The sequence below is a fragment of the Mesocricetus auratus genome, unplaced genomic scaffold (assembly GCF_017639785.1).
Source record: "Mesocricetus auratus isolate SY011 unplaced genomic scaffold, BCM_Maur_2.0 Super-Scaffold_100008, whole genome shotgun sequence".
NCBI lineage: Eukaryota > Metazoa > Chordata > Mammalia > Rodentia > Cricetidae > Mesocricetus > Mesocricetus auratus.
This window is the reverse complement of record NW_024429192.1, coordinates 67,164,519-67,192,450: the sequence shown is the minus strand read 5'-3', so window position 1 is coordinate 67,192,450 and position 27,932 is coordinate 67,164,519. Positions and strand designations below refer to the sequence as shown.

At 44.7% G+C, this 27,932-nt stretch overlaps 1 protein-coding gene and 1 pseudogene across 1 annotated transcript in view; one reads left to right on the top strand and one right to left on the bottom strand.

The window, feature by feature from the left end:
• Positions 1-462: 462 nt before the first annotated feature.
• Positions 463-27,932, bottom strand: LOC101829336 (annotated as a pseudogene).
• The window catches only part of St6gal1 (ST6 beta-galactoside alpha-2,6-sialyltransferase 1), a 140,192-nt gene continuing 139,795 nt past the window's right edge, over positions 27,536-27,932 (top strand). Inside the window, exon 1 of the mRNA XM_005071608.4 lies at positions 27,536-27,664. The gene's annotated coding sequence lies outside the window, so the exon portion shown is untranslated. The remainder of the gene's footprint in view (positions 27,665-27,932) is intronic.

Sequence of the window (27,932 nt, the reverse complement as noted above, 5' to 3'; positions counted from 1 at the left end):
TAAAAATGTTCCCTGGAAAGGGAGAGAAAACAAAGATAGCCTTTAGGACATTCTGAGCCAGCAGGCTGCATCAGGAAATGTTTTCCAGGTACAGAATGCCCCAATTACCTAACTAATTAAATCCCATTAGGCTCTGTCTCTCTGTCTCTCTTTCTCTCTTTCTGTTCAAAGTTTATTTGATGTTTTTGTTGGCATGACACTTGGGGAATTGGTTGCATCATCTGTATTCAGAACTTACTTTTTACATAATATTGTAATGTATACTACAGATGCATACTACTACAATGGCATTCTTTAGAATAGCTATGCACAAGATATGCATAATGGATTTACACACTAGAGCCAGGGTGTTATTAATTGGGAACTCATTGGCCTAGGCATGTTTGGTGAGGCTGCACAGCATAGCGACACAACAGGCTCACAGGGTAATTGAAGCCTGCACACAATTGGCAGTGTGTCTCCAGGACAGTGGGACTGTCACATTAACCAGGTTACCGTTACACAAGTACCACTTAGCACAGGGTAGAGCTGTGGGAACTGAGGTTTTTCTCCAGGCCACCTTAACACAACCACACTAACCACAGCTCAGATGTCGAGACACAGTGTGTTCTCCGTAGAAACCCTGGCGCAGCCTGGACAGTGAAGTTCTAGGATATCTGAGGACTTCAGAATGGCAGCTCTTTGTGGATCCCCCAGAGCGCATCTGCACTCTTCTTCAAGTGTGACTCCTTTTCAGGAGTCAGAGTCACCTTCACTACATCTGAGATTCCATTTTGTCCCAGGACACAAGGAACACAGAGGAACTGTGCTTCATTCCATACAGACCCTCTATTGTGGCCAAAATGGGATGAACCTGCCTGAGATTCTTCATTATGCTCTGGGCCAAGTCTCCCATAGAGAGGCCAATGGCCTAGAACACATAACCCTTCAGTTTGATCACCTCATATGCACGGTCAACCCCCTGCTTATTAACCTCTTTTCACTGCTCATTGTCTGTATCGGTGCCCGGTTCTGGGTTCAGATTCTTCAGGGAGATGCCAGCAACATTCACACTGATCCACATGGGCACACTGGAGTCTCTTCTCTGCTCCCTCAGGACCCATCCATGCTCAGCCTTTCTTCCATCAGGTAATGGTACCGAGATGAATCCAGATTGTGACCTGATAATTTGGTTTTGGGGGAAAGCACTTATTTCCAAGTCACTGAGTTTAAAACAATAAGCAGCTTATAGTTTGGACTATACTTCACCACGCTGGAGATAATGAACCTGAAGATGGTCACATTTCGCTGACCCAAACTGGGTTGGCTTTCTCCCTCTTGCTGACAGGATCCCACTGTGATAATGATCAGCTTGGAGCTTGCAGTCATAGTACAGTTGTTGCCAGATAGAATTTTTGGCGTTCTAAAGAAAAGGCTGCCATGCTGGAGATCCATCATCTCTCCCTTCAGTTTTTCTTCCTGACATCAGTAAGAGCAAGTTCATTTTGTCAAGTCCTTCATTAAGATACGAACGACGGCATGCTGGATGATGGTGGCATGCTCCTTTAATCTCAGTACTTGGGAGGCAGAGGCAGGTGGGTTTCTGTGAGTTCAAGGGTAGCTTGGTCTACAGAGTGAGTTTCAGAACAGCCAGGGCTATACAGAGAAACCCTGTCTTGAGAAACAAACAACAACAGCAAAACAAAACAAAGTCCCAAACAAATGATACTGATGGTACAATGTAGCAGCATCTTGCCTGTGAACCTCTAACAGTGGCCACGCCCCTTTAGGCGTGTCTTTCAGTTGCAGATGGAAGTGGAAAGAGGGAGTCTCTCTGTTTCTCTGTCTCTCACATGGTCCTCTTTCCACTTCCCTATGCACCTGAAGTCATGCTCAAAGGGGTGTGGCCGCTGTTACAGATGCCGCTACAGTACAAACTGTGCCAACAGCACCAACCCCAAGAACAGTAATCTTGTTCTGGGCAGTGTCGGGTGCAGAGTGACATAGTCTGTGCTCAACGACCCTGTTCCAGCATAGGTTCTCTCTTAAAGCTTCACTTGTTTTGTTTTGTTTTGAGACAGAGTCTCCCCATGTAGTTCACATTGGCCTCAAACACATGCTCTTTCTGTTAGCTTCTTAGATGCTGAGGTTACAGGTGTGGGTTACCACCAACTCCTCCTCCACTCCTAAATACACATTCTGGAAGAAAATTTGAATATCTGGAACTATGGAGGAACGTACTCAAACCATACCCACACCCAGTGATACCAATATATATTTATATAATTAGTGTGTGTTTTAGGGTTCCAAGCCCCACAAGTACACTGGACTCAGTATTATGCGCTGTCACATGCTGAGAGTGGCTTCTTAGCTGACTGGCTGCCATCAGTACCTTTAAGTATAATTGCCACTTTGAACTCCTCCCTGCTATTTCCAATAGACATGACAAGCAAATATTTGTTCATATATTTGCTAACGCAATTAGACCGTGAATGTCTTAGTGACGTCTATTGTAGCAGTGATTTTGATTGTGGAGCAGGCAGGAAAACCACCCTATGGAATTAAGGAATGGGAAATTCCATTGACAATGGGAATGTGAAATGTCAAACAGCTAAAGGCAGCCTAGTGTTTTGCTACCCAGACTTCTATATAGAGTATAAAAAAGTTCATTATCTCAATCTTCAAGATGCATAGTAATCTGAACATGTGAGACATCACTCAAACATATCCATAATGAGCTTAAGTTTCTTCCTTCCTTCCTTCCTTCCTTCCTTCCTTCCTTCCTTCCTTCCTTTTTTCCTCCCTCCCTCCTTCCCTTCCTCCTTCCCTCCCTTCCTCCCTTTCTCTTCCTTTCTTTTCTGTTGAGATGGGTTGCTCTGTGTAGCCCTGGCTGTCCTGGAACTACCTCTGTAGTCCAGGCTGGCATCAAACTCAGAGATCTGCTTGCCTCTGCCTCCTGAGTGCTGGGATTAAAGGTGTTCACCACCATACCACCAGTGTCCAGCTATGCCATCATCACCCAGCTAAAATGTTACTTTTCATCTATGATATTAGAAATAATCAAAAAGTTCTAAGGCATAATACTTTCGTAATGTTAAGGAAAGGCAGGGCATTTACTGATGGGAGTCAGAATGATTAAATACTTTTAGAAAGCTGCTTGACAGAGTATCTGTCAAAATTTGAAACAGGTGGTGGTGGGCCACCCCTTTAATCCCAGTACTAGGGAGACCGAGGCAGGTAGATTCTGAGTTTGAGGTCACCCTGGTCTACAGAGAAAGTCCCAGAACAGTCAGCATCATACAGAGAAACCCTCTCTCAACAGCAGCAAAACCATCTACTGTTAGCCAGCCAGTCTTTATCTATCTCAGACTAACACGCTTACACATGCATGAAGTGAAATGCAGGTAAAGTTACCCACCATAAAATTTTTTTAAAATGTATTTTTGAGATTTTATGTTTATGAGTGTTTTGCATGTACATATATTATGTACACCATGTATGTACAGTGCCCATGGAGGTCAGAAGAGGGTGTTGGCACCCCTGGGACTGGAGTTACAGATAATTTTTAGCTACCATGTGGGTGCTGAGAATTGAACCTAGGTCCTCTAGAATAGCAGCCAGTGCTCTTAACTGCTGTGTCAGCTTTCCAGTCCCATCAAAGATAAAAAACAATTATTATGATGATATGTGTGTGCATGGTGTGTGTGTGTATGAAGGTGCCTGTGCCATGATGTGTGTGGGGGGACACAGACAACCTTGTGTAGTCTGTTCTTTCTTTCCACCTTGATGTGTGCTCCAGGGGTCAAACTCAGGTTGCCTGGCTTGCCACCTTCACTACTTCTTTTGGAATCGACTTGAAATCAACGATAAAGAAAGGATTAAATAAATTGTCAAGCATCCATGCGATGCAAGACTTGGTGGGTTTTCCAATGGAATCTTGAAATTCGAAGGTAAATGGATTGCACTGGAGGAAACCATCCTGAGTGAGGTAACCCAGTCACAAAAAGACAAACATGGTATGTACTCACTCATATATGGATTTTAAACATAGATCAGGAGAGTGCCTGTCTGCACTTCCACTGACAGTCTGGGAAACAGGAAAGAACCTAAAAGATATACATGGTACCCAAGAGAAGAGAAATGAGGCAAGATCCTCTGAACAGATGGGGAACACGGCGAGGGGTGGGGGGGAGGGGGACCTAGGAAATAGAGAGGGGGAGAAGTGGAAGAGAGAGTAGGACGTGGAGGGACTTGGTGGGTTTTCAAAAGAATGAGACAGCTCCATGTATACTGACTTGGAAGGTTGACTACGCTGCAGCTTTAAACAGTGGCGATCGCCCAACATGTGAAGTTGACAGTAGTACTGTCATCTATAAAAGCTGTGAATGAAAAGGACTGTTTACCTGTTTCCCATCCATCTATGGCTTATTGACATGTGTGAAGTGCTCAGAAAATCATGTGATTTACTGACAGAAATCTTTCTCATCAATCTGGGTTCGAGAACCTCAAGAGCATGGTGTCCTCAGGATTTTTTTTTCTTCTTCTGAGCTTTCTCTTCTTGGCTGTAGACGACTTGCCCTAGTGTCTTGGTGAGGTCTTCAGTCTGCGTGTCTGTCTTAATTGCATAAGGATAACACATGTCTGAGGGCTTGCCCCAGTGACAGATCTTCACCAGTACCTCTTCCTTAAAGAAATTATTTCCAGATGTAGTTAACTTAGTCCCATTCTGAAGTACAAGGAGCTTGGACTTCAGTGGGTCAGTCTGGGCTGAAGAAGGGGATATAGCTAGCTAACAACGAGAAGGGATTCCTTCCTGTGCCTCAGAGAAGTTGTACAACCAGCTGACCATGCTGGCCCTGGAGGAGGGGAGGAGGGGGGCTGTTGAGTCAGCCAACAGGTGAGGAAAGAAACTATGGCTGCCTTTCAAAGTTCATGTCCTTAGTGTGTGAAACAGATTTTTGAAACTTAAATTGGTGTAACAGGGCCCCAGACATTAGCACAACTGACTCCTCAATGGGAGTACCATTTAGTCCATAAGATTAAGCACATAAATAGCACCACCAGCCAAAATGAAAACAAAGTCCCAATTCATCAAAGTCCATGGTTCTGGGAAAGTCTCTAACCTTGCTTTTTGGCTTCTGTCATTATACATCTGACTAACTGTTCTTGTAATGACTAAAGTATGTCAACAAAGAGTTTGGATTATTGGTGCTTAAAAGCTCACCCTGAGAAAGGCTCTGTGCTACAATGGGATCCTGAACACCCAGTGTAGCTGTCTGCCAGCCAGTAAAGACTTTCTGTTGGCCTAAACCCGTGACCAAGAAGTATTCTCTAATGGATACCCCACAATAATTACCTATAAAATAATAAGAAAACAGAAAGTTTTGTTTCTTCTCCACATCATAAACATTCCTTCTTAATGTTTGCCATAGTTCAATATTTTAGGCATTAAAATTAGCCAGAGAGATTGAAATCTGTCTCCTTTAAGTTTCTCCAACCAGAAAAGCATGTGTGCGTGTGCATGTGCGTGTACCTGTGTGTGTGTGTGTGTGTGTACCTGTGTGTGTGTGTGTGTGTGTGTATGTATGTTCTGACCTCTAGTAGCAACCTGCTGAGACTTGTCTCTGAGAAAATTAAACAATCCATCCTGAAACAGATTCCTCTATGTCAGCCACATGGAATGGTGCTGGAAATTTTTCTGAGAAATGTCTCCATTGCTGTGAGTGGTCTGTGCTCCTGGGCTCCTGGTTCACTCAGATAATTCCTCTGCTTCTCTGGAGGTGGGGTGCTAGAGGTAGTGCATGGAGAAGACCTGAGAGCTCTCCTAGTATGAGGCGGCCCTCCCCAGGTGTCTAGGGTCCTCGGTCTCTGTATGTTTGGCTCTGTCTTGTTTCAATGATACCTATGGAACTTAGCCACTGCGTTGATGGTGACAATCTGTGGGCAGCTCTCCAGTCACTCTCTTAGTCCTGGGTCCCATCCAATGCCCCCCTCCTGCACTTCTTCTTCTTCCTCCCCTATTCCCCCCCCCACCCATAGCACTTAACACTTTTGAACACACTGTATATTTTCTTGCCTATTCCCAGGAATCTTTGCCTAGGCTATTCACAGATAAATTCCAAGCAACTGGGGTCATACCTGGCCCATATAGACACTTGGTGATTATCATTTGATTGGCAGGCAGAGCATGTGGCCATTTTCTGGCCATGTCCTGTTCCTTTCTGGCCCATGATGTCATGCCTCTCCTTTGGACATGCTGAGCTCACTTCTCACAGGTGAGGGCAACTAAGGCACCTGGCCTGTTATGTCTTTCAGCCTTATGATATCCTGTGAGTAAGGCAGCAGGAAGGTACTTATTTTCGAAATTAGAGCTTACAAATGATAAGTAACTTGCTTATGGTTTTTGGCAATTAAGATCCCTGGGCTCAGGGGTCAAGACTGGACTGGTTTAACCCACAGAAACTGCTGACTTGAACAAGGGGGGAGCTCTTGGACCCCAGACTGATGGCTGGGAGGACAGCATGGGACTGATCCAGACCTCCTGAATGTGGGTGTCAGTGAGGAGGCATAGGCAATCTATGGGGCCTTAGGTAGTAGATCAGTATTTATCCCTGGCATACAAATGGACTTTGGGTGCCCATTCCACAATAAGGGATGCTCTCTCAGCCCAGACTCTTGGGGGAGGGCCTAGGCCCTGCCCTGGATGAAATGTCAGACTCTGGAGATTCCCCATGGAGGGCCTCACCCTCCCTGGGGATCTGAGTGGGGATTGGGAGGGTGGCTGAGGGGTCTGGTGGGAGGGATGGGGGAGGAGGGGAGGGAGAGGGAGCTGGGTTTGACATGTGGATCAGGCTTGTTTCTAATTTAAGTTTTAAAAAAATGAAAGAAAAAAAAAAAGATCCCCGGGCTCATCTCCACCTAAGTTTTATACAATTTGTGACTGTGGATGATCAGCTGAGGTCAGAACTTGCCTTTCTGAAAGTACCTCTGCCTCTGTCTCATTCTCTCAGTTGCTACATGTCTTTTTGTTCGCCTTCCTAGACATTTAAATCTGCTTCTTCATTTTTAGAGAGATGTTATGAGTGAGGGTGGGTGGTTAGCTATAAATGCTTGTTCTGGCTAGTTTTAAATCAACTTGACACAAGCTAGAGACATTAGGGAAGAGAGATTCTCAATTGAGAAAATGCCTCCATAAGATGGGGCTGTAGGCAAGCCTGTGAGGGCATTTTCTTAATTAGTGATTAATGGGGGAAGACCATCCCTGGGCAAGAGGTGCCATTCCTGGGCAGGTGGTCTTTGGGTATACAAGAAAGCAGGCTGAGCAAGCTACAGGGCAAAGCAGGTAAATAGCACTCCTCCATGGCCTCTGTATCAGCTCCTGACTCCAGGTTCCTGCCCTGCTTGAATTCTGACTCTGATTTCCTGCAGTGATGGCCTGTTACCTGGAAGTCTAAGATGAAATAAACCCTTTTCTCCTCAAGTTTCTGTCCTGATGTTTTATCACAGCAACAGAAACCCTAACTGAGACAGTACTTATGGCAGATCAATCTCCTGATGGACTCAAATCTGTATGGCAGTTTTGTTTGGCAGACATTAACAGAGCACTTCCCTGGCACCATGGGACATATTGCAGATTCTGGACAGCACCCCAAGAAGACTTCAGATAGCCATTATCATTTGTTTCTGAATCTGCATATGAACTTTTCCAAGATAAGGGAGCCCTTGTGAATTCGAGGCCCAAATCTATGTGAAGAGGACATGACCATGTGTCACCAAGCCTTTTTATATCTTCTCCATTGAACATACTCAATTTTAGGTGACTTCATGCAACAGTGGGAATTGGATACTGTTTGGCACAGCAGAAAACCCCCTAAAACATCCTTGGGCAAGGAAGGCATTATACAGTTGTCTTGGAAGTAAATTTGCCTTCTTAATTATGGATGCCTGTGGCTACAATTACAGATAAGTAACATTTCCCACGTCTGAACTTCTTCCGACTTCCTTCTCTGAGGCTATGCTGGCAGCTACCCTGGGTCTTGATTCTCAGAGGTGGTGAGGGAGATGGAAAGAGCTGACCTGACTAGAAGCTCAAAGGGGTTAGGGGTGGGTCGGTGCAGTTGTGCTGAAGAAACATCATTTGGAACTGGCTCCAAGGGAAGGTTTGTTGTCCTGCAGCTCAGACTTCCAGAATGTATGCTAGAGCAGCTTCCTGGGTATTCATGCCCTTCCTAGGATCTTCCTGCATTTAATGACTCATGAAGGGAGGATGCAAAACTGAGGTGAGCCATGCCAGGCAGTCATCACCCCAGAGCTACGGAACAGGTGCCCAAAACTTTGTCAGGCCTGTCAGGACTTCCGAGTCCTGGGGCCAGATCCTGTGTTTACCCAACTGGTCTCCGGAGTGTCCTATTAAACACAGAACCTTATTGTCTTCTGGAAAAGCCAACTTGTACCCAGAGGGCAGGAGGGTGGGGAGCAGGCTCATGACTCTGGCACCTCATGATTCTGGGCCTTTGTTTGAGGAAGAGGGTTTTCGGTGGTTTGCAAAGCATAGCAGTGGTGCACAGAGGTTCCAACTCCAAGTTTGCTCCAGAAGCCTGCCAAAGGCAAACCTGTACATTTACAGAGCAAAGGCCATTCTTCACATCACGTCTGACACAGGCTCTCACTATTTCTTTCCTCAGGCATTTTTGTGATCTTTTGATACCTCTTGCCTCCCACCTGAAACCCGGATATAATTCCCTTGCACAAAGCCCTTTGAAGATACCCATAAAACTTAGCACCAGGTCAGCCTCCTTGGGATACGGATTTGCTATTTCTCTCTAAACTAATCCCCTCACGACCCAGGTGGCTCGGCACCTCTCCTGCGCCTCACTTGAGAGGCTGAAAGGTCTTTTCTTGTTGCCTTGGCTAGCAGGGTCAGCAGCTGAGACAGGAGGCCCCGGTTCTGCCCTTCTAAAGAGAGTTACCAGCTTTCTGGGATGTATTAGGGTGTGGCCAAACCGATTCTGCGGTTCCCTCAAGCACCTCACCCTGCCCTCCCCTCTCCAGCTCACCATCTCTGGAGATGGTGAGGGATTGTGATAGCTGTTTCCTAGTGGATCGGCATGTTAGAACAATATATAGATCTTAAAAAATTAAAACTTAATTTTTAAAACAAAATTGTTTTCTGGATTCTGTTGTTTAAACATAAATTGTCAGCAAAAAGTGAAATTCAAGAGATTGCTGAACTTAAAAATGAATATTTTCTCACCCCCAGGGGCCCTAGGATACAGGCTTTAATTTATTCTATGACTTGGGCCAAGCAGGCATGTTGACACACAGAGGCATTTTATTTGGCTGCACACAGTTTATTTCACTGAGTGCCTAGGGGAGGGGCAAGAGCATATGCATATTAATTTGTCAAGTCCTGCCTACCACACACATTGTATCACTGCGGCTCAATGAAGATTGGGAGAAGAGCATGAGCTGTGGAGACAGAGTGTCCATTGTTTTCTAACTCACCTAAAATTAGGTGAGTTAATTAATGGTTTTCTGTCTCACTCCCTTTATTGTGAAACGAAGCAGGTAACACATTGGATAAGTTAATATGTGTAAGGAATTTGGAGAGGTACTGCACAGCTCAATGTTTATGATTGTTGCTCACTGTCTGTACTGAAGTTAAGGGAAGAAATAGATACACATTTAAAACATTAATACTGGGCTGGAAAGATGGCTGGGCAGCTAGGAGCACTTGCTGCTCTGGCAGAGGACCAGCTTGTTCCTGGTACTCACACTGGCCAGTTCATAACCACCCGGACCTCCAGTTTCAAGCTACCCAATGCCTCTTTCTGAATCTGCACATATATGGTGCACATACAGTTGAGCAGGCACACACATACACTTAAATAAAAGAAAAAGGTTTTTTGTTTGTTTGTTTTTAAACCATTAGGATTGCTGGGCTTGATGGAGAACACTTACAATCCTAGCAACTGGGATGGCGGAGATAGGTATCGTGCAGACTGAGAGTCTGTGGCCAGCATGGGCTACAGTGAGACTCTGTTTCAAAACATGGGCTACAGTGAGACTCTGTTTCAAAACAACAAACCTTTAACTTCAATCTAGAAGCCCGTGCCTGGATACTTCTTTTCTACCCACAGTATTGGACCTCATGCGTTGTGTTGTCTGAAAGATTGAACTCTGGAGAGATGTCCAGTGTCACGTTTCTAAACACTTTCTTACTCTCAGAAGAGCAGCAACCCCGGTCTGTGGTCCTTTAGTCACAATTTTGAACTTTTTGTCCGTTTTCCTAACTTCCATCATGAGAATATCAAACTATCCCCTTCTGAAAATAACTTCCCTTTTTTCTCATCTGTTTTGCAGCTTGATTGCTTACTAGTCAGAAGCAAAGGAGGGCTCTGCTACGGTTTCTCTGGGTGGGACTTCAATCTCCACTTCTATCTCATGCCGTCTTGTTCCTTTATGTTGGCGTTCTTGTCATATTCCTTATTAGAGTATTAATGTCTGAGGAGTACTGAATTACTGATGAATACTGTCTTGATTCAGCTCTTTTCTTTCAGATTGGCATGTTTTCTCTGGATTGATTTCTTGCCTGATTTCTTTTTCTATCCCCTGATTTCTTTCTCTAACCCACTCCTACCCTTTCATGTAACCCCTGATTAGCAGTTTGGTAAATCATTATCTTGTTTGGTTCTTCTTCCCCGAAACACTTCCCCTCTTTCATAAAACTTCTCAGGGAGCCGCCACCTGGGGGATGAGAGTTGCTCTCTGTCTGCTAAGTCTGAGACTGGCAGGAGAGGTAAGGCTGGACAGGCCCTGGCTGGCAGACCTGACACAGCTTTTCTGAGATCCGGTTAAAATGTCCAAGTCCTGGATCCCAATTCCACATTCAAAAACAAAAATCAACTGTAAGATCCCTGTAATAGTTAGACTTATAAGAAAAAAAATGTCCAAGTCCAATTCTCGCCTCTCTGCCATCCAGCACAGCATTCCTACCTGCACGAATGCCCTCCTGTGTGTGTACCTTGTCCCAGTTCGGTCTTCCGGAAACTGTCAAAGCCCAGCTACTCTTCACCCCACTGCTGTCCTTTGGCAATGCTCGGTGTTTGGTGCTCCCATGTCTTTTTCTGTTGATTTTTCTCTGCTTCCCTTCCTTTTAAGCTCCTTAGTGGGAGTCTCCCAAACACGGAATAGGGAAGTTGGAATGAGGTAATATCTGACTTGGTCTCGGCTAATTGTGTGTTCTCTTAACTCTGGCCCATACATCCTTTTGCTTTGTAGGCTGGATGTTTTTGGATCATGTCTTGGTGATTGTGAACTCGGCACAGTGGCTATTCTATATCCTAGGACATCCCATGTTAAGTCTTGATTTGTTTTCAGCAAGAAATCATCTTGGCCTTAACTACAAAGTCTCTCCTTTTCCTATTTCTGGGCAAGCTGCTATGCATTTGCTTTGTATATCTGTCTTTCGACCAGACTTTGGTCTGAGTTTATACACAGGGTCTGGAACTCACTTCTCTCTAGTATGTCCCATCCTTTCTTTCCAACATAGTCTATGTAGCTCCCATACTGAGCAAACCTCAGCCTGCAATGAAATGACAACAACCCTGCAAAAATAGCTATTCTGTTTTCTTACTCCCCACCTTTCCCCGCCAGGCCCTGCTTCTATTTCATCTCTAGTGTCTTCAGATTGGTATTTTTATTAATTAATTTGGCTAGAGTTTATCTGTATTTAAAATGGAAATTGCTGGTAATTAAAAAAAGAGTCCCATTGTTTTTATTCTTGCTATTGATTGTGCTAAATATTGGGAGAGGGAGATTCTGTAATCTAAAAATCTTTAAACAAACAAGCAAGCAAACAACAGCAACAACAACAAAAACCTTTGCCGAGTTTTCCTGGGAGAATGCTTTACTGTTCCTGAACCTTGGCTTTGCAATTAATAAAATGGAGCAAACAGTCCCTTCATAGTGGTTGGTTTTAGTAGGATATTTGGCAGCTGCAAGATTGTTGCTACTATCTATGATGTCAGTACCGGTGTATTACTGTGACCAAAAAACTGAGAAAGGAACTTTGTGGAAGGCCTTGTTTCGGTTTATGGTGTCAGAGGACACTGTCTATCATGACTGGACATGGCTCCCTCCTAGGCAGAGCATGGGGCAGCCCCTCTTTCATGTCTTGATAGACTAGGAAGCGGGGTGGGGGTGGAGAGGGGCAGAACTATGCTTCAAGAGTGAGGGCTCTTCATAGGATCTGGGTCCGCATCAGACACACAGGCCTGTGATCAGGATGCTTCCCTCTGGCTAGGCTTCATCACAGGAGATAGTTTCCTTAAATGGTGTTGCAGCACAGGGCCAGTCCCGAGGAACAAGGTGCAGTCTCTGTGATCCCCTTTGTCCACTTGCTCGGGAGCACAAAGGAATTTCTGGATAGACTCTGTAGTGCAGAGCCCTCCTGATTGACAGCACTGGAGGACGTGAGAGAAAACTGTTGTTAGGTAGCAAGAACAGAGAGAGATTGGAGAGATTTGAGTGTGGAGGACCCCCTCATTTTCCAGGTATGACAACCTCGTAACACACTGACCGCAGGGCAGTCCACAGGGGCAGAAGCACCAGGCAGCCCTGAGCAGGTAAATGACACAGTCCGAAACCATCATGTGTCTACCCCTGGCCAAGAGGTCAATGTGAAATCGGTAGCAATGACTGTGCCTCCATTCACAGCACGGGCTCCACCACTCCATGCCCAGGTGCATGAACAAGGCCCCTGGGTCCGACTTTTTAAATCATTTTCATCAATTCATCAACCAAATACATTATTAATTAAATTATACATGCAAAAAATAGCTAAAACGACTCGGGTATGGTAGTACACACCTTTAATCCCAGCACTCAGTAGGCAGAGACAGGTATATCTCTGTGACTTTGAGGCCAGCCTGGTCTACACAGAAAATTCTAGGCTAGCAAAGACTAAATAGTGAGACCCTGCCTTAAAAAGAAGTTAAAATGGGAAATTTTATGTTAGGCATATATTACCACTTTAAAGAAATTATTATTAAGTCATATTTATATGCTTGTTGTATACAACTTGGAAAATGAAGAAAATTTTAAAGAAACATTAATGTCTTTTCTTCCCTTTTAGATTTTTTTAAAACTTGAGATGATGCTTTTTATATTGTATTTTTGCAACAGCTTTATAATATGGGCATACTTATCATTAAGCATTGTTAGAAACTATTTTAGTGCTCAGGCAGTTTCCACAAATTATTTTGCTGCCACATTAATAAACACTAACAAGCAGCCTTAACTGTAAGTGTCTATCAAAGAGAGATTCTGAGAATGGATGAATTCTTGCTTTTGTCCTATTTCCTGTAGTAACTTAGATATTTGACCCCTGTTAGGAAAACTTCACTTAGCACCCTAGCCTGCAGAAATCTTTTCTTCCTGTGACCCCAGGAATATTCACTAAAATATGCATATGTGAATGTATGTGTTTGTCAAACATCAGTTCATTCTCCAGGATTTTTTCTTTTCTTTTTTTTTTCTGGTTTTTCGAGACAGGGTTTCTCTATGGCTTTGGAGGCTGTCCTGGAACTAGCTCTTGTAGACCAGGCTGGCCTTGAACTCACAGAGATCCGCCTGCCTCTGCCTCCCAAGTGCTGGGATTAAAGGCGTGCGCCACCAACGCCCGGCCATTCTCCAGTATTTTTGTCTAATGCAGTAGTCAAGTTGAAGTCTCATTGTGCTTGCTAAGGATCATCTCATTTTATCTTCCCAGTACCATCTGTGTTTTACCTACAGGATAACTGAGGTACAGTTCCAGCTACTGTGGCTCCAGAGTCACACCTCACTGATGATTATACCTATTGCCTCTGCCAGCCCGTTCTAGGCAGGATGAAGTGGTTAAAACCACGGCAATCTCCATAGCACTTTGGCTAGGATGGACTGTACCTACCACAGGGGTGCTCTCAGACTATGTGACAGTTTACCGATACTACAGTCATTGTAACTGTGTATCATGATACAATCCTCAAATGTCTGTGATGACCCTGAGAGTAGCAAAGACATTTCACTGCTAATTGTGTCCAAGTGTAGCAGATACAATTGTATACAATGTGTAACACTTAATAATGACAGCAAAGGGCTGTAACCAGCTTTTATCCTCCCTGTATTACGCAGTTTATGACTGCTGATCATGTCTTTCTGTGCATTAAAAGAGCTTTGAACAGCAGCAGCCTCATATGACTGATTACAGTGTCTCTTGATTGTATTAAGGGGTCACGTTCAGTGACTGATGTATGCCATCTAGGTTTATAATTCTCTGATGTTCATAGTGACAAACATGTTTCTCCAGTAGCCCCTTGTTGATAGACTTCTTGTCTCTTGGAGGATGCTTACAGCCTGGGCTGTCTACTTAGTGTTTGTACTATTATTACTATTCCCCACTATTATTATTATTCTGAGTCATGAAGTATCGTTGTGGCTGTCTGGGAGCAGCTTTGTTTTTCCATCTAATGGTCATTAGATGGTCTAAATCTGAGTTTTAGTCTTTGTCTTCTCACATCTGCAAGAAGTACATAACTAGATCATAGATATTACTCAGCAAGACCTTCCCGGGTTTCTAGAAGGCAGCCGAAAGAGATCTGGATTGTGGAGCCCAGGCTTTGCTTGGTTGGTAACTGTTAAACACGGGGTGGTTTCTCAACTACTCTGGGATCAGCCTCTTTGCAAGGGAAAAAAAAGATCATCTTTGACATTCTACAAGTATCAGGCAATCTCCCATTATTAGTTTTAACGATGCGCGCACACATGAGTGCAGTAGCTGTAAAGGCCAGCAGAGGGCCCCACATCCACATGGAGCTGGAGTTATAGGCAGTTAAAAGCTGATGGTGGGGCTGCTGGGAATTGAACTCCAGTCCTCTGCAAAAGCAGTGCTATAACCATCTCCAGTCATGCTCATACAGCAACCCTAATTAAACTCAGTGGGTCACAAAACAAAAACCAGAAAGACATGAAAGCAGGAGGTGAACTTGTTAGGAAGAAACGGATGTTCAAAGGGAACACCCTTACCTGCTGAGCTACCTCACCAGACCAGTTACTTAGCTGTAAAAATGTGGTTTTGGACTATTCCACACATGTGTATAATGTATTCTAATCGTATCCACTTTCATTACCTCTTCTGTCTTTTTCTATATGAGTGTTTTTCTCACATGTATGTCTGTACACCATGTACATGGCTGGTGCCTGTGTAGATCCCATAGAGCTAAGTTACAGATGGCTGTAAACTGCCAGCCACGTGCTAGGAATTGAACACTGGCCCTCTAGAAGAACAACAAAAGTTCTTAACCACTAGACCATCTCTCCAGCCCAATATTGCCCTCCTTTCTTCTCCACCTACTCCCTCTGAACATCCATTTCTAACAAGTTCACCTCCTGCTTTCAAGTCTTTCTGGTTTTTGTTTTATGACCCACTGAGTTTAATTAGGGTTGCCCACATGAGCATGACTGGGGATTGGAATTTACTACAGCATAAGCCACTAGTCAGTGGCTGCACTACTGAAAAAAATGACTCTCATCCCCACCTCACCCCATCCAAGATGGAGTATTGAAGGACCCAATCTCATGGAAGGAAGTACCTTAGGTTTTTCTAACCTGGTAATGGGTAACCACTTGGGCAGGACTCCCCCATCTAATCCTCCACCGCATACCTGTGATTTTAAAGTTAAATGTCAGGAAACTATTTCCATCTTTTGATTCTATCAGGCATGCCCACAAATCTTTTAGAGATGGAAACAGAGCTGGTTTGTAAAGAAAGCAAAAAGCAGAAAGTTTTCTTGTCTTCCCATGGAAGGTCATAAGCACTTACTTTTTCTTTTTTTAAAATGTTTATCCAGGGGTGCTGGAGAGATGGCTCAGAGGTTAAGAGCACTGACTGCTCTTCCAGGGGTCCTGAGTTCAATTCCCAGCAACCATATGGTGGCTCACAGCCATCTACAATTCAATCTGGTGCCCTCTTCTGACATTAGGCAGAACACTGTATATGTAATAAATAAATAAATCTTTAAAAAACATGTTTATCTAGTCAGGCGGTGGTGGCACATGCCTTTAATTCCAGTACTCGGGAGGCAGAGACAAGTGGCTCTCTGCAAGTTTGAGGCCAGCCTGGTCTAAAAAAGAGTTTATCAACCCCACCCCCTTTTTTTTTTTAGATTACAGAAATGTTTTGAGACAAGGCTTTGTATTTTGTGTAGTCAAGGCCTGCCTCAAGCTTGCTATGTAGTGGGGGAATGACCTTAAGTTTTTGATCTTCCTACCTTACCTTCCAAATGCTGGTAGTGTATGCCTGTTTTGTTGGTGTTGATCATTTTTTCTTTTTTCAAGACAGGGTTTCTCTGTGCAGCCCTGGCTATCCTCAAACTTGTTTTGTAGATCAGGCTGACCTAGAACTCAGAGATCTGCCTGCCTCTGCTTTCTGAATAAGTACTGGGACTCAAGGTGTGCACCGCCACTGTGCTTACCTGCCCAGTTTTATGTGGTGTTAGGGATTGAACCCAGGGCTTCATGAGCTTGGACGTGTTCTGGTTACCAAGTAGTGCTGCGCTGCATCTCCAGCTACTTAACTCCTTTAAGTTGGGCTCATTAGCAATAATTATACTTTTGAGAAGTCATTTAATACCAAGCACTGTACATACTGGAATTGTTGCTGATTTATATTGTGATCCCTCAAGGAGCAGAACTCTACCGTTTCTCAGAACCAGAGAGGTTGTGTCTTCCTTAAAGACACTTCACAGAGCCAGTAAAAGGCAAACCGGGATTTAAGCTGTGCTCTGGTTGCTGCCATGACTCTGAGTTACTGATTGTCTCATTACTTAGGGAATAAGCTCTGTCGCCAACCTGGTGGAGAAGTATACTACAGAGGCCTTGCCTTTCAGAATTTGCTAAAGAGTTTGGGTGCTTCAGGGCGGAAGTGCCTGTCAAGCAGAACAAATGTGCTTCCTGGCTGTGGGTGGAGCCAGGAGGGACAGTCCCTCTTCCTTACCTCTGCAATCCTTACCATGGAGGCACGGCTAAGAACAGAGAGACATACTGGCAAATAAAATTTTATCATGACTTTTTTTTTACATGAAATAAAGTAAGTTTTATGACACACTTCATGTATTCACTTAAAAATGCACGAAAACAAAATTTCATAGACTTACATGTTGCATGAATAATTTATTCGTTTCTTTTATTGAAAATAGTTTTTTTCCCCCATATAATATATCCTGATTGTTCTTTCCCCTCCGTCTACTCCTCGCAGCTCCTCTCCCACCTTGCCTCCCATCCGGGTCCAGCCCTTTTCTGTCTCTCTTTAGAAAGCAAACAGGCTTCTGAGGGAAAATAACATATGTTATAAAGTACTATGCTAAAAAAAACAGCTAGCACATCGGAATGGGACAGAACAAACAAGCGGAAGGAAAAGACACCAGAAGTAGACATAGATGCAGAGACCCACTCATTTGCATACTCAGAAATCCCATAAAAACATAAAACCGGAAGCCATAATATATATGCAAAGGATCTGTAATGGGAAAAAAAGAGAGAAAACAAAATACATAAAAAAATAAAAAGATATAAAATTGAAAAAAAGACAAGAAAACAGCTCTGACAGGAAATGATGAGACAAGGAACATGCAAAGATGCCGCTGCATTTGTTTTCTGCTGCACATTATCTGCTGGACATGCGGCCTTCCCTGAAGAGTACTCTGCTTCCCCAGTGGGACTCCCTTGAAGAAAAGCATACTTTCATTTGCAAGTGGTTATCAGTTGGAAATAGCATCTGGGTTAAGGGTGGGGCCATGTGACCACTTCTCCTTTCAGCTCTAGGACCCCATTGGGTAAGGACCCGTGCAGATCCTGCACATGCTGCCTCCGTCTCTGTGAGCTCCTATGTGCACTGTCCTGCTGTGTCTAAACAGCCTTGTTTCTCTGGTGCCCTCCATCCCCCCTGGCTCTTACATTCTTTCTGCCTCCTTTTCCGCAGGGCTCCATCAGACTTAAGTGAAATTTTTAAATGAATACCAAAGATACGGTCTTGGGAAGTTCTGCACATGTTTAATAGTTTGCAGGAGGAATGGCTAGTTCTAGATCTGAGGTTTCCCAAGAGAGTTCAAAGGTGAAGTAGGCCTTGCAGAATGGCTTGTATTCATGAGAGCTAAGAGTGATGAGTGAGGTATGTCAGAGGGCTGAAAGAGTAGAACATTCCAATAGCAAAGACTACAAGGATGCAAGGGGAAACCGGAAGGGCATGGTGGCTAAAGCGTGGCCTTGAAGTCACACACATCCCAGTTCAATCACCAGTGCTGACAATTACAAGCCTTTCGCCCAGTATTCGAAGTCCTTGAGCCTTGGTCACCTAATTTGCAGTGATGCATAGCTCAGTTGTTGGCTTAGTAATTTGAGGACGTCATCATCGTCTCTCAGATCATTCTGGAGTACCCACATTCTAACTTTACGAGGCTCTATTTCCCTTCAGGACCCAACATTTTTGAAAACTTTTATCCAGGCCAATGAGAACCACAAAGCTCTGAATTATCTCATCCTCCATGAGGAAAACAAAGGGGTGAGAAGAATGTACCATTGCAGGCCCATTTCACATAAAAATTCCTGACCAGTGGCTTCCTTCCTCTACAGCACTAATCTCCTTCAGACCTTTCTGTTCCTGCCCTGCAATCTTCCGCTATCATTCTGTGCCCTTTTCCCATCGCTGTGGCTGTGTAGATTTAATGCATGTGCTTGCATCCCCATGCTGCCCAGCACAAACACTCACAAATCTTCAGCGCCAATGGTCATCTTTGGAAGCTTGTGCCTTTCAGATGGAATCATGTAGAGGCCCTCAGGTCATGACCTGTAGAGCACTGAGCTCATCAGGTTGCTGTCTCATTGTGCACTGCTTGCTGATTGAACTGGACAGTTAAATGTCTTATGACATCACCAAGCCAGGCTGTAATGGGCAATGCTACATCCTGCAGGGGCTGTTTCCGGCAGTGAGGCCTGCTGGTGATTCTCAGATGCATATCTGATTTTCCACACACTTAGACTTTAACTGAGCTGGTTATGAATTAATTCAAATCATGAAACCCTTATCAGCCCCGGCCAGGGGACGCTGTGGCGGTAAAATGCAGGGATCTAATGAGAAGCTGTCAAAGGTTTACATTATTACCTGTACAAGACAGGGTAGAAAACAGATGTCCTTTCCCAGGAAGCATGGAAACTTTAGGGAACACTCCAGTAATGCAGAAGTGTGTCTTTTTTTCCTAAAATGTGTTGTACTGGTGATATGGTTCAGTGTGTAAAACCATTGGCTGAACAAGCAAGCCTAGTGACCCGAGTTCAATTCCTGGAACCTAGGTGGAAGGAAAGAACCAATACCAAAAAATTGTCCTCTGATTTCCACATGTGCACCATGGTACACTGGTGTGTGCACACACAATGCACCACACACACACAAACACACACACACACACACACACACTAATTAAAAAAGAAGGTTCATTGCTCTGCTGTTTGTGCCCAGTTAATTTTGGGTGATGGATATGATTAAGGATGTGGCTAAGACTTTAGCCTGCCTCTGTTTTAAACGTCTGAAATGTATAGTTCTGCGCCAGAGTCCCTCCCTCAAGGACAGTGGTGAGAGCAGAGCTCTGTTGTTCACAGGTTCCTTTGTCTTCAGGCATTGGGACTGACTTTTCATTGTGTGGAGGAACTTCTCTGAGAGGAGGCAGTGGCGGTAGTTTTCACTGACTTGGTGACTTCTCATGGGGGAGCTCACCACCTGCAGATGTCACTGGATCTGGAGGACGAGAGGAATGCAGTTCTTGCTGGTCAGTCAAGCTCAGACCAACAGCCCACCTGCCTTTATTCCACTGAGTAGAAACCTGAGAACCTGAAGGAAAATACCTTGGCAGGATAGGCCGTGAGAACCGGGTGTAGAGTGTCACAGTCACATACTTTCTCCTCCCCTTACACTGTGTAAGGTGTGGCTTTTGTAAAAATCAGCTCTTCCTTGAAGGAGAGAGATGTATAAAATTCATGGGGATAAGCAATGATCCGTAAGGCCATCAGCCTTCAGCTCTTGTCATCAGCTTACAGTAATTGGTTTGATGTCTTGGTTACAAATCCAATTTCATCACTTGTGTGTGCCCCGATTATGTTGCTTACTTCCCAAATGCCTTAGCTGTAAACCACAACTAATAGAGTGGATAGCACTTGTCTACTGTGGCTCATGTGCTGGGGTTTGCAAAGGGTTTAGCGACATGCCTGGTATGTGGCTGCTGTTAGGGTGAGAGTACTCACTGTAGAGCATATGGTTCTGTGTACTTTACAGACACTGTCCCTGGTGTCCACAACAGTACTCTCAAGTAGCCATTGCTAATGGAGCTTCCAGATGAGAGCGTGAGGAAGAATTGATGTTACTTGTACCCACTGTTACATTGGTTGGTCACAACTGGACATTTTTGCAGTCTCTGTCCACGTGAGTCACTTTCAGAAATGATCTTACCCTAAAAATGTCCCCCTAGAGGACATGATTAAAGCTCCTTATGGGTAGAGCCTGTTTCTCATTTATCTTTTTGTCCCTTAACCTAGCCAGATCCTTTCTGGGCCTACTGAGTTTAGTAAATGTCAACTGGGATAAGTATTATTGTGGTGGTTTAAAAGAAAATGACCTCTAAAGGTATTGGCACTATTAGAAAGTGTGGCATTGTTGGAGGAAGTGTGTCACTGTTGAGGCAGGCTTTGAGGTCTCATATATGCTCAAGCCATGCCCAGTGAGACACTTCACTTCCTGTTGCCTTTGGATCAAGATGTAAGGACTCTCAGCTCCAGCACATGTCTGCCTGCCTACTGCCTTCCTTCTCACAATGGTGATAATGGACTGAACCTCTGAACTGTAGGTGAGCCACCCCAATTAAATGTCTTCTTTATAAGAGTTTCCATGGTCATGGTGTCTCTTCACAGCAATAGAAACCCTAACTAAGACAGAAGTCCTGTCAAGAAATGAAGTTTTGAGCAGGGTATGTTGTCTTAACTCTATAACCCTAGCACTTGGGAGGTAGAGGCAGGAAGATCAGAAGTTCAAGGCTAGCCTTGGCTACATACTAAGTTTACGACCTGTTTGGGTTACATGAGATCCTGTCTCACTAAGAGTTTTCCTACTGACACACATACTTTGCCTTCCTTTCTTAGCTGCCTGCCTGACCGTCTGTCTGTCTGTCTATCCATCCATCCATTTCCTTCCTTCTCTCCCTCCCTTCTCTCCCCTCCCCTCCTTCCTTTCTTGTTTTGTTTTTTGTTTTTCCAGATAGGGTTTCTTTGTGTAGACCTGGTTGTCCTGGAACTCACTCTGTAGGCCAGGCTGCCTCGAACTCAGAAATTCAGCTCCTTCTGTCTCCCAAGTGCTGGGATTAAAGGTGTTTGCCACTACTACCAAGCTTATGTATCTTAATCAATTATCTTGATGTCTGATCCTTTCCCAATAAGATATAACTCATCTTTCTTCCCCTCATGCATTTGGCAAATGACTTACTGCAAATCATTTAGACTAGCTGAAATGTGTAAATAACTTGGGTGTCCGGCTGTAGGAGAGAGCTGATTAAACAATGCTCCAGTAGATGTCTCCATTTACTCCAGCTTCCTGTGCAGGCATTTCTGTAAGCACTGCTCTTACAATCAACTCAGTCTTTAGAACAACCTCATGAAGTAGGCATCACCATCCTCCTCTTACAGCAAGGAAAAAGAGCAAGAAGAGAGTAAGGGATTTTCCCCAAGGCTACATAGCAGAGTCAGGCTTCAAATTCAAACAACCCTATTACAGAGTCAGGACACTTCGCTTCTAAACTGAGTCATCTCTCCTATGGCTGAAGACCATTGCTTTGCATCAAATAAAGCCTAAAGTTGGTAAAAAAAATTGCTCTCAAGTTCATACCAGAAATAACGATGTCATGCTCTGAATGAGGGGAAATGCAGGGTATCACTATATACACTCTGTAATCTTAGCTACGAAAAGCTGAAGAAACGTGCACAGGAAATAAGTGGATGGAGAAAGGCCAAAAGGTTAACTTTGCTTGGGGCTGATATACTGATGATTTTCCACTTGGTGTTATATACTTGCTTGACCTTTTTCAAATTTTCTAAAGCACATATTACTTGGAAAATCAGAAAAAGAAAAAAGAAGAAGAGTTATTTTAAAGTCTATTTTAAAAATAACACTCCCCCCCCAAAAAAACCTTGGAAAAGCATCATTCAGTGAAATTGACCAGACCCAAAGTCTAGACATCTCAATGAACAAAGAGGTTTTAGTGAAACATACATAAAATAAATGAATAAAAAATAATAACTTACTGAAGGAGGTAAGTTTGAGACAAATGACCAGGCACAAAATATTGGTCCACCTCCCCCTAAAAACATTAGTTAACTTCAAAAACGTTTCTAGAATCCACATCTTCTCTTACACAAAGCCTTAACTACCACTCTGATAGGGCCTCTTGGAGCAGTAAATAGATGACTTCCACTGTAGAAGTCCCCTAAGGAAGTAAGTAGACAGTAGCTGGCTTCCACTGTAGAAGCCCCCAAGGAAGGTAGATTTCCTAGCTTTTTTTTTTTTTTTAGGATAATTTGTGACAAGCACCTTTGCTTTCTTCTAAGTCCCAAGTGCCATTATTTCCTGGACTTACTGGTGCATTTAGTAGCTGCAGTTTATGAGGATTGCTCCAGGGCAGCAGAGCAACAATTTTGGCAGCTGTAGATTGTGAGGTGTCTCTGACTTTCTCCCTGACCACGTTTTCCAAGACAGGGTTTCTCTGTGTAGTCTTGGAAATCTTTCTCTAAACCAGGTTAGCATTGAAATCAGAGATCTACCTGTCTGCCCCCTGAGTGCTGGGATTAAAGGCGTACATCACACCAGGGACTTGTCCTTTGGTAGCCAGGGGACCAGAGGTAGCCAGAATTAAAAGGACCTTGGTGGTAACACCCAGCTCAGGGCTTGCTAGTGGACTTCAAGCTGCTCACTTACCTCTATCTTGGAATCTGTTCTTCACCTGTATGCAGATGGTGCATACCCACCCCTCAGGTAACTGAGTCTGAAGGAGATTCCTGGGGAGGAAAAAAAGGACATATTTATATATGCAAATATATAAATGCATGTAAATATTTAAAATGCATGCATTTTTACACATATATAAATCCTTTGTGAAGATACAAACTCATGTGAGTTGTCTTTTTTGTAGCTTCTACTTGATTAAAAATTTGTTTTTATTTTATGTATGTGTATGAGTATGCCCACATATATGTGCACCATTTGTGTTCCAATGCCCATGGAGGCCAGAAGAGGGTGCTGGATCCTCTGGGACGGGAGTTAGAGACAGTTGTTGAACCATCATGTGAGTGCTGAGAACTGAGCCAGGACCCTCTGTAAGAGCAGCAAGTGCTCTTAATCTCTGAGCCATTCCTCCAGTCCCCAAGTCCCATGTTCTCCGTCCTTCCCTCTTTCCCTCCCTCCCATTTTCTTTTACTTTCAGAGATACAAAGGAAAGCTGGTATTTTCTTTAAGAGTACAATTAAGAGAACATGCAGATAAAAATAGCTGGGAAATGGGTGGATGGATGTTGGGGAATGGAGGCATAGGAATGCAGGAGGTTGCTCGCTCTGGCTGCCTAGAGAATTTTAAAGAAAGTTTTGCTGTCAGCAAATACCTGCGAGTCTTGCCTTGTGATGTTGTCAAACTATGACATCATTTTGTCTTCTTGAGAATACATATTTTCTGTAATAATATCATCTCCAATTCAAGAGAGCTATAAAACCTTCTTTGCAATTTTTTTGGATATTTATGAAGAGATGACTCAGTGATTAAGAGCACATATTGTTCTTGTAGAGGACCTGAGTTCCGTTTCCAGCACCCATGATGAGTGGCTCACAATCCTCTGTAATTCCAACTCTAGGGAACCCGACAGCCTTTTCTGGTCTCTGTGGCCATGTGTATTTATGGGCACACACCTACAAACCCTTCCCTCATGTATGATTAAAAATAAAGTTATTCTTAAAAATATTTTGAAATAAGATTTGTAATTATCTTTCAATCCCCAGGCATGAATATCATACTAAGATTGGCTTTTGGCAAAACCAGGTAAAGCATCAATGGGGTGACCGGCAAATACCGAACTTCTAGAGGGTTAGTGAGAACGCTTACACAAAATGCCTTTCATTCAGATACTGAATGTATGGCAGACACTGTTGTACAATAAGAGATATTTGGCTAGAGCATAAGTGATTTAATAATGGAGACTCAGGTATTTCTCTCATTCTCCCTAAGGATGTAGGGTGGACTTGAGGGTTTCCTGGGTGAAGTGTAGCCCATGTACCCACAGTATATCTAGCCTGACTCTCCAGTACTACAGCAGGTAAGGCTCTGTGGCCGGCCACTTCCCTGTCTTGTGGCTACTGTCCTCTCTCAAGAGACTTGGTGGTGTTCTTCTCCTTAGTTCCTGACATGCCATTGGCCCATCTGTGCTTCTCAGCAAGCAGTAGAAGCCCTCTTGTGTGCTTAACCACACTGCTGTTTATCCTTTTTTATATACTTGTGTGTGTGTGTGTGTGTGTGTGTGTGTGTGTGTGTGCTCCATCCTCAAGCCTGGCAGCACTGAGGGGCCAGTGTGGACACCCCAGGCAGATCACAGCCTTATATTGGACAAAGTGTGCTGAAGGTGCTCAGAGAAGAACCCTGAAGACCTATTTCAGATCTTTGTGAGCATTCATAGTGAGGTTGGATAAAAAGATTTGGGAGGAAACTTCTATTTGTTTGCCATATCCTTTGCCCCCAGGGTATTTCTCAAGACTGTCAGGGAAGTACTGCTAGCAGGTGACTTGCCGTAACTGACTGTTACAATACAAGATGTCATCTATATTCATCAGTAAACTGAAGAAATAACTGAGCAGTTGTGACCTAAGACACTGAGGGGCTGCCTTGGTCTATTAAAGCGGCAGCAACATGAATACAAATTAGATGGTTCAAAGCACTAGAAATGTATTCTTCACTATTTTGAAGACTACCAGGTCCAAGGTCTAGGTAACTACAGCTTTGATGACTGGTGAGGGCAGGTGTCCAGTCTGTAGCTGGTGCCTTTTCGCTGCATCCCAATGCCACTGTCTCCTTGGTGAGGATGTTGGTCTCATTCAAGATGGCTTTGTCCTCATGACTGCTCTGCTTCTGCAAGGCCTTGCGTCTCCTAGTGCTATCACTGGAGTGGGGGTTGACATTTCAACATGAGTAGAGGGTACATTCGGTTAGTGGAGCAGAAGTTAGAGGTTGTGCACTTCTAAGGAAAACAACCAGTCAAGGCAGGGTCTACCCAATAGTCTCCAAGTTAGTAGTTCATCTTATTCTCACTTGTAGGAGACTCTGCTGATGGGAGAGCCACCCTGGGGAAGCCACCAGATGGTGATCCTACCCTGAGATTTTGCTGAGAACACCAACAGACGTCTGCTTATCTGTCCCAGAGCCCCAGAACTTCTTAGGCTTGCCTCATGTTTGGTATTATCAGTCTGCCAAGCTCAGAGTCCTGAGTGAGCCCCTCCCGGTGTTCTCAATTGATTGGTCAAAGATCTAGAAAACAGAACTCAAGGCTGGGGACTGTACCACATTTGAAAAGAGTTGCTCTCTTATTTTTTTGCTTCTTAGTTCCTAAGCTGAGTTGAAACAAGAGGGAGGTTGAAAGAAAAGATTATGGCTTTCAGTGAATGTGGGGAATTGTGACTTTCTCAGGGGCCTTGGGTGACTTAATTTCCCCAATCATAAATAGGCATTACACCTACTGTAGCACAAGAGACCCTGTAACAAGCAATGTGTCTTTGGTAGTTATTGTTTAGATGCCCTTTCTTAACTTCCTCAGTCAGTGTCACAGTTCAGGTTCTTAGTAGATCCTGCCGATGTCAGCTTCCAAACTAGTCCTCCTGTTTACACACCTTGTTCCTAGTTCCATCTTCCAGCATGGCTGTAGAAGAATCGATGTAAAACACAAAGATATAACATTGTTTAGAGGCTTCTTAATGTAGCAGAGCAAAATTGTCAACCTTCAGTTAGCATATTTTCAGAAAGAGTCGTCCGGGTTCCTCTGCCTCTGTTTATTCACTCACGATGTGCGGTTCACTATTAGGAGCATGCTCGATATGTGGACCCTAACTTACTCATGTCATACAAATCATTTTGTATAATCATGAGAACAGTGCTGTCCTCTAGAGCTCCATGCTGCAGAAGATGAAAGAATGACCCAGAGAGACTGTGGAACTCACCCAAGAACAAATAGCTTCTTGGCCACAGAACTGAATCCACTGTCTGGCACTTTCTGGTTCAGGTCTCTGTATTAAGCCACTAACTGCCTCGGGAGAAGCTGGGGCAGGGCCAGCAGCAGAGGGAGTTGGAACCATACAACCTAAAAGAAGGATGCCGTCTTTTCTTTCCCAGGTTGGTGGTGGCCAGTGGCTACCTGGACTTGAAGAGAACGACCGGCTTCAAGCAGTCTTCCCAGAAGACCCAGACCAGCAACTGTCTGCTTCCCTGGCGCTCTGTTCCATTCCTCTTCCAGGTTTCTGGGATGTGATTACTACCTCAGGTAGTCTCATATCTTCTGGGGGATATGAAGAACTAAAGCAGCCTGGCGCCTGCTTGCTTTCAGGCCTCTTATAGATGTTTGCGGTCTTTCGGAAGTGGCCCCTGGGTAATCAGATATGGTCAGCCTGCCAGGCTGCTTCTTGAACAAGATGTTTCCTCCTGACTTCTCCAGTAGCTTTATCCTATCTATAGTGGAAGGAAGGCTGTCTCTACCATTTTAGTGGAGGCCTGTCTGCCTGCATACCTGTAGAGAAAAGTTCCTGGTCGCGGGTTCCAGGACATCCCCCCCCCTCCCCCCGCCAAAAAAAAAAAGTTTGAGGATGCTGTGTACAGACCACGTTCGATGTTGGGAGACTTTTTATTAAACTCTAAATTTTATGTGTCTAAATGTGCGTGTGTTCTACATACAAATTTGAGTTTTCTCCCGATCAGAATCCCTCTGCGAAGCCAGGACTTGCACCCTTGTAGGAGCGTTTTTCACCAGACCCCATTGAATCCAATACTTCGGGACACGCAGAGGGGGTGGAGACAGCTTTTTGGCTTCCTTGCCTGCCGCATTGCTCCGCCCCCAGACTTGCTCTTTGTAGGGGGACCGCAAGATTCCCGGCTTTACCGGAGTCCTAAGCAAGCACCTTTACCCTTGAGCCTGCTCGCTGGCGACCTCCAGAGGGCCAGGATGGTTTGGGACCGGTGTGAATGAGGACTCTTCTAGTTTTAACGACTCTATTTGCATAACGGAGACCGAGCTTCCTCCCGCCGATCTGCAGTGCTTTTCTTCCCTCCTACTCCTATCCCCTGCACCTACATCCCCCTGTCCCTCACTGCTCCCCTCTGGTCCTCTTCTCAGGTGACTCGGAGCTTGAGTCCCGGGCTCGTCTTCCCCGGCCCGATGAGGTCCGGAGGCACCTGGGGGTGTGGAATCCAGGACCAGGCCGGGCTGGGGAGCCGCCCTGGCACTGTCGGACCCTAACAAAGGGAATAGGGTTGCCGGCCCGCGCGAGCGCGCGGTGGGCACAGAGACCGCCGCCTTCCCGACCGAGAGCACTGCAAGTGAGTAGGGGTGAGGCGGGCGACACCGGTCCGGAGGAGGGGTGTAGGGTGCATCAGCTGTCTGTGCAAGAACCGCCGCCGCGGGCTGGGGGTGTCTGTCGCTGGCCCAGGGGAGGGGCACCCTGGCCTCCGGCGGCTCGCTATTCTGCTCATCCACAACAAATGCACGTGTGCGGGGCCGCTGGAGCCCGCACCGCAGCCTCTGTATTGTGTAAGGCGTTGCCTTGCAGAGCACTGGTCCCTTCCGATCTTGCCCCCAGGGTAACAT